The sequence below is a fragment of the Brassica napus genome, chromosome C7 (genome assembly GCF_020379485.1).
Source record: "Brassica napus cultivar Da-Ae chromosome C7, Da-Ae, whole genome shotgun sequence".
Taxonomy (NCBI): domain Eukaryota; kingdom Viridiplantae; phylum Streptophyta; class Magnoliopsida; order Brassicales; family Brassicaceae; genus Brassica; species Brassica napus.
The window spans coordinates 1,836,534-1,848,178 of record NC_063450.1 but is presented as its reverse complement, the minus strand read 5'-3'; the positions used below and the strand labels follow the sequence as shown (position 1 = coordinate 1,848,178).

The 11,645-nt window shown below is 37.1% G+C and overlaps 1 long non-coding RNA gene across 2 annotated transcripts; it reads right to left on the bottom strand.

Moving 5' to 3' along the window:
- Window positions 1–2,285: 2,285 nt before the first annotated feature.
- On the bottom strand, window positions 2,286–11,219 carry LOC106405351. 2 transcript variants are annotated; one of them, XR_001281331.3, is made up of 4 exons: window positions 3,485–11,219; window positions 3,063–3,222; window positions 2,891–2,971; window positions 2,286–2,784 (listed from the first exon to the last, which is right to left on the bottom strand). It is a non-coding gene; the product is annotated as an uncharacterized LOC106405351 (long non-coding RNA). The 2 variants fall into 2 exon arrangements; XR_007326728.1 differs by having other exon boundaries at window positions 2,891–3,222.
- Between the last annotated feature and the right edge of the window lie 426 nt (window positions 11,220–11,645).

Below are 11,645 nucleotides of genomic sequence, written 5' to 3'. Positions count from 1 at the left end.
AAACTCTTCCTCTCTTTTTACTTGTCACTTTCCAACATACATATACAATAAATTATTATCTCTCTCACAAGTCACTATCATCTCTCTCTCGTTTTTGCTCCTCCTTTCTATATACACAAACTTTGATTGTCATATATTACCTCATCTTTATTACACAACAGTTTTTTCCTTTTGTCGGCTTATTCTTACCGTAGTTTCTTATTTTTCTTCGCAACTATTATAATGTGTAAATTATAAAGTAGTAGAAATTATCTAATTATTTTAAGTTTGAGATAAATTTTTATTATTTAAGATTATTTTTAAAAATATATATATAGCTAATGTTACACAAGAAAAGAGTTAGTGAGTTTATGGTTTGGATTTAAGTTTAAGATTGATTTTGAGATTAAATTTAATATTAGAAGTTAAGTAAGAAAAAATAAGAGTTTTAACATTTGTAGTTAGAGTTTATGGTATATGATTAATTTGAGGTATAATATATATATAGTCTATAGTTTAAGTTTTTAGGTTTAAAGTTTAGGGTTTTAGGGTTTAGGATTAAGAGTTTATAATTACGTTTGAAAAACATGTTGAAAATTTATATTTTTAATTAATAAACTTTTTTTTTAATTATAAATTTCTGCAAATGTTCATTTTGAAATTTATTGTAAGTGTTGGATGTTGGAATTTAGGGTATGTTTAGGGTTTAGAACTTGAGGTGAAAAATATTATTTTTTATTTTTTCTAATTTATTATTAGTGTTAGATTTTATTTTTATCATATTGTTTTTTTGCGTAATCTTTGGATTTTATTATGAAATATATTTTGAGATATATATTTATATTTTGCATGTTTTCCGATACTTAGATTTTTGTAGAATTTATGCTGATATGATTTTTTGAAATTTTGATTGGTTTAGAGTGTGATCCAAAATTCTAATATTATTTAAAAGTGTGTACTTTTAAAGTTAGAGATCCCCTTGACTATATTTGTGAAGTGATTTTGTCACATGTCATTTTTACAATAAATTTCACAAAACAAATATGACACTGCTAGGGGTGTTCAATCCGGATATCGGTTCGGTTTCGGTTCGGTTTTTTCGGTTTTTTGGTATTTCATTTTATAAAAAATACCTACCATATTAAAACCTTATTTAATATGGTTTGGTTCGGTTTATATACCGTCGGTTTTTCGGTTTATTCAGTTTTCTACCAAAAAACCGTAAATATATTTATCTTTTAAAATGTTTTGTAAATTTTACTTTATAAGATTAGACATCGGCTTTAAATTTAATTATAACATGGCGATCTTTTAGTTTTTAAATAATCTATTTTTTATTTTACTATTTAAATAATCAGTAAACATATTTAGTTAATAACAGTAATAGTTTTATGGAATAAAAGTAAGAAATATCAGTAATCCGTAATACTATTAAACAAAAAAAGTAAGAATATGTTTTTTTTAATTTGATAAAAAAAAATTTGAACTTAAAATAAAATATTAAATAACGAAAATAAACATTTAAGTAGGAAGATCATACCAATAAAATAAATCAGGTATATGTTATTAATTATATTATATAATTTACATATACTTATACTATTATATTTTAATTGATCGGTTTATTCGGTTTATTCGGTTTGATCGGTTTATATACCAAACCATATCCATATACTGCGGTTTCTTAAAAATGACATTCATTTGGTATATTCGGTACTACCAAATCCAAACCATTTTTTCTATTTCGGTTCGGTTCGGTTTTAATTTGTTCGGTTTTACCGGATTGAACACCCCTAGACACTGCTACTGAAATTGATGACATGTCTTATAGCATAATATGACATGGACAATTGCATTTAATGTTAATTTATATTTCTAGTAAACTTTTTAAAATATGGTAATAACTCATATATTACATTTAATGTCAATTTATATTTTTAGATTTTTTTTTAAAATATGGGAATAACTCATAAATTATCATTAAAATAAATATATTCAAATTTGACATTATAAATTTCGAAATAATTTAATTATATATTTTTAAATTATAAAATTTTATTACTAAATTTTTCAAAAAGGTATACAGTTTTTTTAGAAAATTATAAAAATTTAATCGTAAAATCATTATTTTCTTATATATCTACAAATTTTATAAATATTGTTTAGTTTTAATTTTTGGTAATTATACAACTTTTATAAATTTATTTAAAATAAATAGATAGAAAAATCTATCTAAGATTATAATTTCAAATATATACATGCATATTCTTAAATATAATTTTTATGTTTAATTAAAGCAAATTTATATTAAATATTGATACAGAAAAAAAAATTTACAATATGAATAAAATTTTATTTTAAAATATAATTTACATTTATCTGTTAAAAAATATTTTAAATTTTTTTACCGGAGGAAGACACCTAGTAAAACAATAACTAATATGAACTAGTTGTCTTTATAATTTTCGCTATTTGTCGTAATATTCAGTATTAACTTCACACAGCTCAAGTTCAGTATACAAAAAAAGCTCACACACACACCAACAGCCCTATCAACCGAATCATCAAAATAAAAAGTAATGAAGCCAAACCCTCTCGGCCTCTGTGTGCTGTGATCATACTAAGACAACATCAGCAAATTGTACCAAACTGATCAAAGCAATTCTTGAACTCCGCCTCTCTAATTACCTACAAAGATCTTCTTTGTCATGTTGCTACCACCACCACCACCATGGAGAGGTAACATAAGGTGTATAGGACAGTCAAAGTAATGCTCTTGTGGAGTAGTTGAAAATATGATCTGGCCTGCAGAATGAAAACGAATCAAAATCTCTTTCTCAAAGGCTGAACACTGAAACAATCTAGTATCTCAGGTTAGAGAAGGATAAGAAGAAAATAGCTTTTAAAAAACCTCGTCTAAGAAGCTTAAGTAGTCCACAGTCTCCAACATTGCCTATTTTCAGAACAAACTTCCTCAAGCATGGCTACTATACTGCTTCACCAACAACCCCCACAAGCTATCAAAACATGGCTAAACAACCTTAGAAGAGAATAGCAATGAGGATTATAATTCAAAATCTCACATTGTTGCAGAACCTCTGGAAGTAGCTAGTTGCGGTATGAGCTTTGTCAATTAGGAAACCATGATCATATCTCACTTGTGTCCAAAACGTAATCAGAAAAAAAAAAACCCATCTGCAACAGCTATGACACCTCCCAGAGCATCTTCCCACCTTTCTCAACCTATCAAAAGGTCTTTTCTTTAGCTAAAGGGATAGAGAATTAGAATATTCAAGTAATTACATGCCAATCATAAAAGTTAAAAATCTAAAAGTCATTGCATCTAGAGACATAATACAAATCCAATCCTAACAAGTACGGAAACGCAGAGCTTAATCCCCCATACCAATCTCTTTTGATGCACCAAGAAAGAGAGATGAGAACATGAACAGAGACTAGCGAGAGAGACGAACAGAAGATGGAACAGATAGAGAATGACACTTACCCGGTAGAAACTGACCGAGAGAATCATTGTCACTTTCCAACACAAACAGACCATAACACAGTTATCTCCCTTTTCTAGGCCAGCCTGCAAATAGGTTGACGATGAGACCACCTCCATCAACGACGAACTCACCGGCAAAGCTCTTGGAGACTGTCACATCCCGGTTCTCCCAAACCGGAATAGTTTTGTTTTTTTTTTTAATTATTAACTTGATTTGGACCAAAACCCATTAGTTTTTGTCTTTCTTTTCTGACCGGTGTAGTAAATCCTATGATTTTCTCTTTTTTTCCTATAAAAGGAGTCTCCTCCTTCTCTTCTCTCCAATTTAAAAATTAGAGCGAAGCCCTGCCGAGTTCCAGAGAGATCTGAAAACCCTAGCCGTCAAAGTCTCTCTTTTATCTTCTCTCTCGCCTGCGTCTCTCAGTTTCTCTCTCTCTTTGGTGTTCGCCGTTTGCTGAAGACTGGAGCTAAGCTTTGGAGATCCCCGAGATCCCCGATGAACCGATCCAATTCTATGTCCAGATCTCTCCCTGTCTTCTTTTTAGATCTGGTCACTGGTGAGGTAAGGAACCCTAGTTCTCATTTTCTCCAGCTCTTTGTTCTCTTTTATCTTGGATCTCTCATCCCAGATTCTTTGGTGGTAGGACCCAACCTTTTTATTATAAATCTGGTTCGTGGAAAGCCCTAAGCTTCAGATCTGGTTCTACTCTCTTTTCCATTCTCAGATCTAAGACCAAGGTGAGGGCTTGTTGCAGTCTCTATCTCCTACTATCATTATCTCATCATGGTAGAAGTGTCTAGGTTGATCATTCATCCTTACTTGTTACTTTCTATAGATCTACTAATATAAATAACTATACATATGATAAATATAAATATCTTGATGCTTGATGTGTGAAAAACATAGATTTATTGCTAAGGTTATTAAAATATGGTTGAATGATGTTTAAAAATTGAATGTGATGATTGTATTAATTGGGGTTATTGTATAAGAGGATGATATCTATATAACTGGGAGATATAAATGAGTTAGAGAAAGGCTTAAGGCCTATGTGTGCCGGTGTAACGTGGTGGAATGACATATATGTATGTCTCGGGCGTTACATCGTTTCTTGTTGGGTCATGTGGCAATCGCTTGAGTTGGCATGATTCATCGCCGGAGCGGGCATGCGGCGCGCCTGTATGTGAAGTAAAAACGTAGTAACACAGATCACGTGGAGACAGCGTGATGTGGCGTGATCGTGTGAATGTGGTGGCGCGGATCACGTGAAGACAGCGTAATGTGGCGTGATCGCGTGAAGGTGTGGAACTCACGGAGACAGTGTGATGTGGCGAGTTCTCACACGACAACATGAGAAGTGTGGAGACAGCGTGATGTGGCGTTAGTCTCATGTTGGCACCGTCGGGGGTTATCCTTGTTTCTTGTTGATTGCTTTTGATTTACTGAATGTTAAAGTTAGATGCTTATGCTATGTTGTGTGATGATTGTCTGGTGATTGATTTCGGGGCTCCTAGAGCTTCCCTCACTGGGCTTTTGTCGAAATGCTCACCCCTCCTTCCCTTTTCATTTCAGGTTCGGCTCATATTGGTGGGTTTTTGTCAAAGACGTCCTGGGATCCTAAAGACACATTGTTTAGGCCTTGTGGCTGAAGACAAGTGTCATGATATCGCCGACCATTTCAGCTATGCTGGGTCGGGGTGTCACAAGTGGTATCAGAGGCCAGGAAAGACTCTCTAGTCCTAACCTAGAGGGTCAGTCTTGACTCAAATCAATATGCATTGAATAAGTTTCTAATCTCTAACTTACTGGTTGAGTTTTCCCCTTGCTCCGTTCGGAATTCGGGGCGAATTCCCAGTTAAGTGGGGTAGAATTGTCACATTCCAGTTCTCCCAAACCGGAATAGTTTTGTTTTTCTTAATTATTAACTTGATTTGGACCAAAGCCCATTAGTTTTTGTCTTTCTTTTCTGGCCCGTGTAGTAAACCCTAGGGTTTTCTCTTCGTTTCCTATAAAAAAGAGCCTCCTTCTTCTCTTCTCTCCCATTTAGAAATCAGAGCGAAGCCCTGCCGAGTTTCAGAGAGCTCTGAAAACCCTAGCCGTCAAAGTTTCTCTTTTCTCTTCTCTCTCGCCTGCATCTCTCTGTCTCTCTCTTTCTCCTTGGTGTTCGCCATTTGCTGAAGACTGGAGCTAAGCCTTGGAGATCCCCGATGAACCGATCCAATTCTATGTCCAGATCTCTCTCTGTCTTCTTTCTAGATCTGGTCATTGTTGAGGTAAGGAACCCTAGTTCTCATTTTCTCCAGCTCTTTGATCTCTTTTATCTTGGATCTCTCATCCCGGATTCTTTGGTGGTAGCACCAAACATTTTTATTATAGATCTAGTTCGTGGAAATCCCTAAGCTCCAGATCTGTTTCTTCTCTCCTTTCCATTCACATATCTAAGGCCAAGGTGAAGGCTTGTTGCAATCTCTATGTCCTTCTATCATTATCTCATCATGGTAGAAGTGTCTAAGTTGATCATTCATCCATACTTGTTACTTTCTATAGATCTACTAATATAAATAACTATACATATGATATATATAAATATCTTGATGGTTGATGTGTGAAAAACGTAGATCTATTGCTAAGGTTGTTAAAATATGGTTAAATGATGTTTGAGGATTGAATGTGATGATTGTATTGATTGGGGTTATTGTATAAGAAGATGATATCTATATAATTGGGAGATGTAAATGAGTTAGAGAAAGGCTTAAGGCCTATGTGTGCCGGTGTAACGTGGTGGAATGACATATATGTATGTCTCGGGCGTTACATCGTTTCTTGTTGGGTCATGTGGCAATCGTTTGAGTTGGCATGATTCATCGCCGGAGCGGGCATGCGGCGTGCTTGTATGTGAAGTAAAAATGTAGTAACACGGATCACGTGGAGACAGCGTGATGTGGCGTGACCGTGTGAATGTGGTGGCGCGGATCACGTGGAGACAGCGTGATGTGGCGTGATCGCGTGAAGGTGTGGAACTCACGGAGACAGAGTGATGTGGCGAGTTCTCACAAGACAACATGGGAGGCGTGGAGACAGCGTGATGTGGCGTTAGTCTCATGTTGGCACCGTCGGGGTTTATCCTCGTTTCTTGTTGATTGCTTTCGATTTTTTGAATGTTTAAGTTAGATGCTTAAGCTATGTTGTGTGATGATTGTTGGTGATTGATTTTAAGGCTCCTAAAGCTTCTCTCACTGAGATTTTGTCGAAATACTCACCCCTCCTTTTCCCTTTTCATTTCAGGTTCGGCTCATATTGGTAGGTTTTTGTCAAAGACGTCTTGGGATCCTAAAGACACATTGTTTTGGCCTTGTGGCTGGAGACAAGTGTCATGATATCGCCGAGCATTACAGCTATGCTGGGTCGGGGTGTCACACATCGTATCTAACACCAACCTATGCCTCCTCCTGCACCTGACGACAAAGCTAGAGCAACGTCAACTTCCGTCTCTCGCGAAGTTCATCTGCCTGACGACGAAGCCCAGAGACGAGCCGTTTTGATTGGGCCGAGATGAAGCTCTGCGCCTGATGAGTTTCTCTGCCGCTTCTCACATACGTCTTCGCCGGTCTTTGTCTTCACCGGAATCACCAAAACCACCGCTCATCGCCACCACCACCGGTGACCTCTCTTTCTCTCTCTCGCACTCTCTGTCTTTCACTCTTTCTCTGTGTTTTTAATTTGATTTTTGTTGTTAAATAGAAGGTGATTTTGTGTTCTTATTTTGTCCTTGTTGTTCAGTAGAACGTAGTTTCGTCCTAATTCGCCCATGTTCTTGTTTTGCTAGATTAATTGGCTTCCTAAGCTATCAAAAGTTCATGAAATCACCCAAGTTCCAAGCTTTAGCAAAGAAGCTGAGTTCTTCTTGCAAGGGATAATGGATGGATTTAGATGGATGAAACAATGGAAGTTAAGATGACTGAGAAAAATGCATCACATCCAGAGATTGCTAAGGTCTTAAAGATATATCACCTCTTGCTTCACTACGGTTTAAATTTTAACTAAATATCTCGTCTTTTATTTGATTCATGTTTTTTTTTCCATTTTGCTTGAATCTTTCCCATGGTTTGACGATTGACAGAGATAGAATATGGAGGAGAACAGTAGCAGAGCACCGGAGATATGGCTGAGAGAGCATGACGACACGGATGAGGAGGGCGTTCTGGAGGAGGTAGCATAAGCGGTGTGTGCGTGGAAGATAGCGACGTTGGAGTTCTGTGAGGAAGAAGAAGATCAGTGAGATCCAGAGAGGAGGTGGCTTGGATTGAAACTTGAACGGTTTGTTTTTTTTTGTCATCTATGAATTTCATTCCACGATCATAAAAGATCAAACATCCAGTTAAGGTACAACCAAAAGAACTACAATAAGACTCTTCCACAAACAAGTCTACACCTCCCATTTCCTTCCAAAAATCATGAACTCACACACAAGGCTTCTAGTTAACAGAGGTTCCTTTGCCTTCTATACCCAAAAAACAACTCCTTCTTTTAAAGAAAATTCGATATAAGAGATCAACTACACACAGGGCCGAGCTTCCTCACTCTCAAAAAGATCGCGCAACCAAAGGGGTGGCCCCTCTGCAACATACGACTGATAATAGCCTCCCTTAATCACGCTCTGAGCTATGATGAAAGCCCCTGTGTTAGTTGATCTATCTTCCTTCATCACCCTCCACCATTCTAGTTTCTTCAACCTTTCAAAAATCTGCACGTACTGACTTCTGAAGTTTGGCCATGCCTGTGGTCTTAGGATCACATTGATCAAAGTTGCATCATCAAAGGCAATGATGACTCTGTTTAGGTGATGCGCATGACAGCTTTCCAGAGCCCAGAGTAGACCTTTGTACTTCGCTTCATGAAGGGAGGCAGTGTTCGAGAACGCTCTCGTACTGTGCATTTGGACCTTCCCGCGATCATCCCTTACCACCCATGAAGCTCCACTACTAGATTGCTTCTTGTCCCACGCAATTCCGATGTTGCATTTTAGCCAACCACGATGAGGAACAGACCAAGATTTCTTTCACAACTTCCATCTCTGCCTCCTGTTCTTCAGCCTTCCTTCTATTCTCATTACTTTGAGCCAAAACCCAGAAATGTGACTCCTCCATAATTTTCTCCCCCAGCTCCATAGGACAGTACTTCTTCCCTTCAAAAATGACCCTGTTTCTGTATTTCTACAAGTACCAAACTATCCAAGGAATATCATTTCTATTTCTCTCTGTTTTTCATCATCAGAAACAGACAGTGAAAGTTGGAGAAGTGTGAAACGCCATCGAAACCAAATTGCAGAGTAGGAACATTGGCCAATGCCCAAACCTGTCTTGCTATGGAGCATCCAAAAATGATGTGATTTATAGACTCACCCTGATAGCCACAGGCTTGAGAAACCAGATCCATTTTGATACCTCTTTTGACCAAAAGTTCACCAACAGGAAATGCATTACTAATTGCTCTCCAAATGAAGTTCTTAATCTTTGGGAAAGTGGGTATTTTCCAAACTTCGGTCTTCAGATCGTTCAAAGAAGGTCTCATCTCTGCTACTCTGATTTCCTCTTCTCGGTTGAATCTATTGATGCACCAATATCCCGACTTCACTGAATAGCTACCATTCCTGTTGTGTAACCAGACCCAATAATCTTGTTGATCAAAAGCAGTTTGCATCGCCAAGATTCTGTTGATATCTTCTTCATAAAACAACTCTTGCAACTTATCCAGCCTCCAACAGTTATTTTGAGGGTCAATCAGCTTATCAACTGTGAGCATCAAGTCCACAAAGATATTTTTCATCAGCGGTCTCCTTCTCACATCTCCTTCTATCCAATCATCCACCCACACTGAGACAGTCGTACCATTACCCAAGTGTTCCTCAAACCTTGACTTAACAGCTCCTTTCCAAATTGTATGCTTCTCCATCCATACGAAGGTCTCGATCCATTTTTCGCATTTAAAAAGTCTGATTTTTCGAAGTACCTGCGCTTGAAAAATATTGCGAAGAGAGATTCAGGGTGATTGAGGATTCGCCACGCTTGCTTGGCCAAAAGAGCTTGATTGAAGCTTTGTATATCTTTGAAGCCCAAACCTCCCTGTTCTTTTGCCAGACACAACGTAGACCAACTGAGCCAGTGCATTTTCCGCTTGTGCTCTAAAGAGTTCCACCAGAAGTCCGCCATAGCCAATGCTTTGATCAGAACCTCTTTTCCACCAAGAGACTATTGCTTAACAAACCAGCCAGAGAGCCTCGACTTGAGCCTATCGTATATGTAAGCCAACATTTCTGTTTTAGAGCCACTGAAACATTCAGGTAGGCCTAGATACGATCATGTTCCACCTTCTTTGACAATCTCATTGATCGTTTGGATTGAGGCTTTCACAGTTTCTGTGACCTTGGAGCCAAAAGTGATGGCCGACTTCTCTAAATTCACCTTCTGTCCCGTAGCCTGCTCATAGATTTTGAGTATCTTCACCAATTCAGTCGCTTGCTCTGAGAAGCTCTACATATCAGTAGACTATCATCTGCAAATTACATATGATGGATCATTGGTCCTTCTGAGGTGAATTAAATTCCTTGAGGTTTTTTCTTCCTGCACCGCTTTCTCTAGCAAGTGTATCAGACCCTCAGTACACATTACAAACAGAAATGGAGAAAGAGGATCTCCCTGTCTGATCCCTCGCTCTGGCTGAATGCATCCAAAAGGCTGGTCATAAATGAGCGTTGAGTATTTAACCGTTGAAACACAGAACATAATCTTTTCACTCCAACATCTTCAAAACCCAACGCTTTCAGCAAGGCACGCAGGTAGTTCTACTCCACTCGGTCATAGGCCTTGGACATGTCGGATTTTATTGCCATGAAATCCTTGGATACTCTCTCATTTGTTCTCAAGGCATGGATGATCTCGTGGGCAATAAGAATATTGTCTGAAATTAATCTCTCCTCCACAAAAGCCGACTGAGTAGGAGAAACTATATCTTCCATCAGAGGCTTCATCCTTCTCACGATGATCTTCGAGATGATTTTATACAAAACTGAACACAAGCTGATGGGTCTTAGGTCTGCCATGATCACATGATCTTCTATCGTCGGAAGTAAACATAAATGGGTGTAATTCCATTCTCCGGGGAATTGATTAGTGGTAAAAAACTCCTTTACCTCTTTAGTGACCTGCTCTCCAATAGTACCCCAATACTTCCGAAAGAATAATTCTCTCATCCCATAAGGTCCGGGAGCACTGCTTGGCTTGATTGAGAAAACAGCCTCTCGGACCTCTTCATTAGTGACCTCTCTATCCAAAAATTCATTCATTCCAGGTGTTACACGTTGTGAAAAACCTTCAAAAATCTCCGAGAAGTCTCCATTATTGGTAGAGGAGAACAGTTTTGTGAAATATTCCGATGCAACTCCCCCTTTGGCAGCTTCAGAAAAATGTTCTTGGCCTCTATCATCTATCAGCTTGTTGATTCTGCTTCTGGATCTGTTTGCTTTAACAGAGGCATGGAAATACTTTGTGTTCAGATCACCTTTTGGTGCCCACTTATCTTTACTCCTCTGTTGCCAATACATCTCCTCCTCCTTGTAGGCTTGTATTAACTCCGCTTTCAAGAAGTTAATTCTGATAGTTGATAGACTGAGTGATGATTGCGCCTCCTCTAAAGCAACTTCAATCTGTTTGATCTTGTCTCTGGAATTCAATGTCTCCTTCCTTTTCCATTTACTCAAAGCCTTTCTGCAGCTTTTGAGTCTGTCCGAGACTTTAACTTCAAACAGAGGATGGTTTGTGAGCCAAGCTTTCTTAATCTGGGTTATTTTTGTAAACCATAATTTACCTGTAAACAAAAATTAGATTAATAAATAAAATTTAATTATATATCAACTTTTCATCTAATTTAAATTATTATTTAATTTTTGATTATTATATTTGGTGAATTAATTTTTAATTATTAATTAATTTGCGATTCAATCAAATAATAGCTAAATTATATATTATTATGAAAATAGCGTTATAATTATGTTATTACAACATTTAATATAAGAATTGTCAACAGCTATTGTAAATTACACATAAATTTGTAACAAAAAAGTTGTGTTATAGTTACATCAATAACAACATTCAATTATTGCTA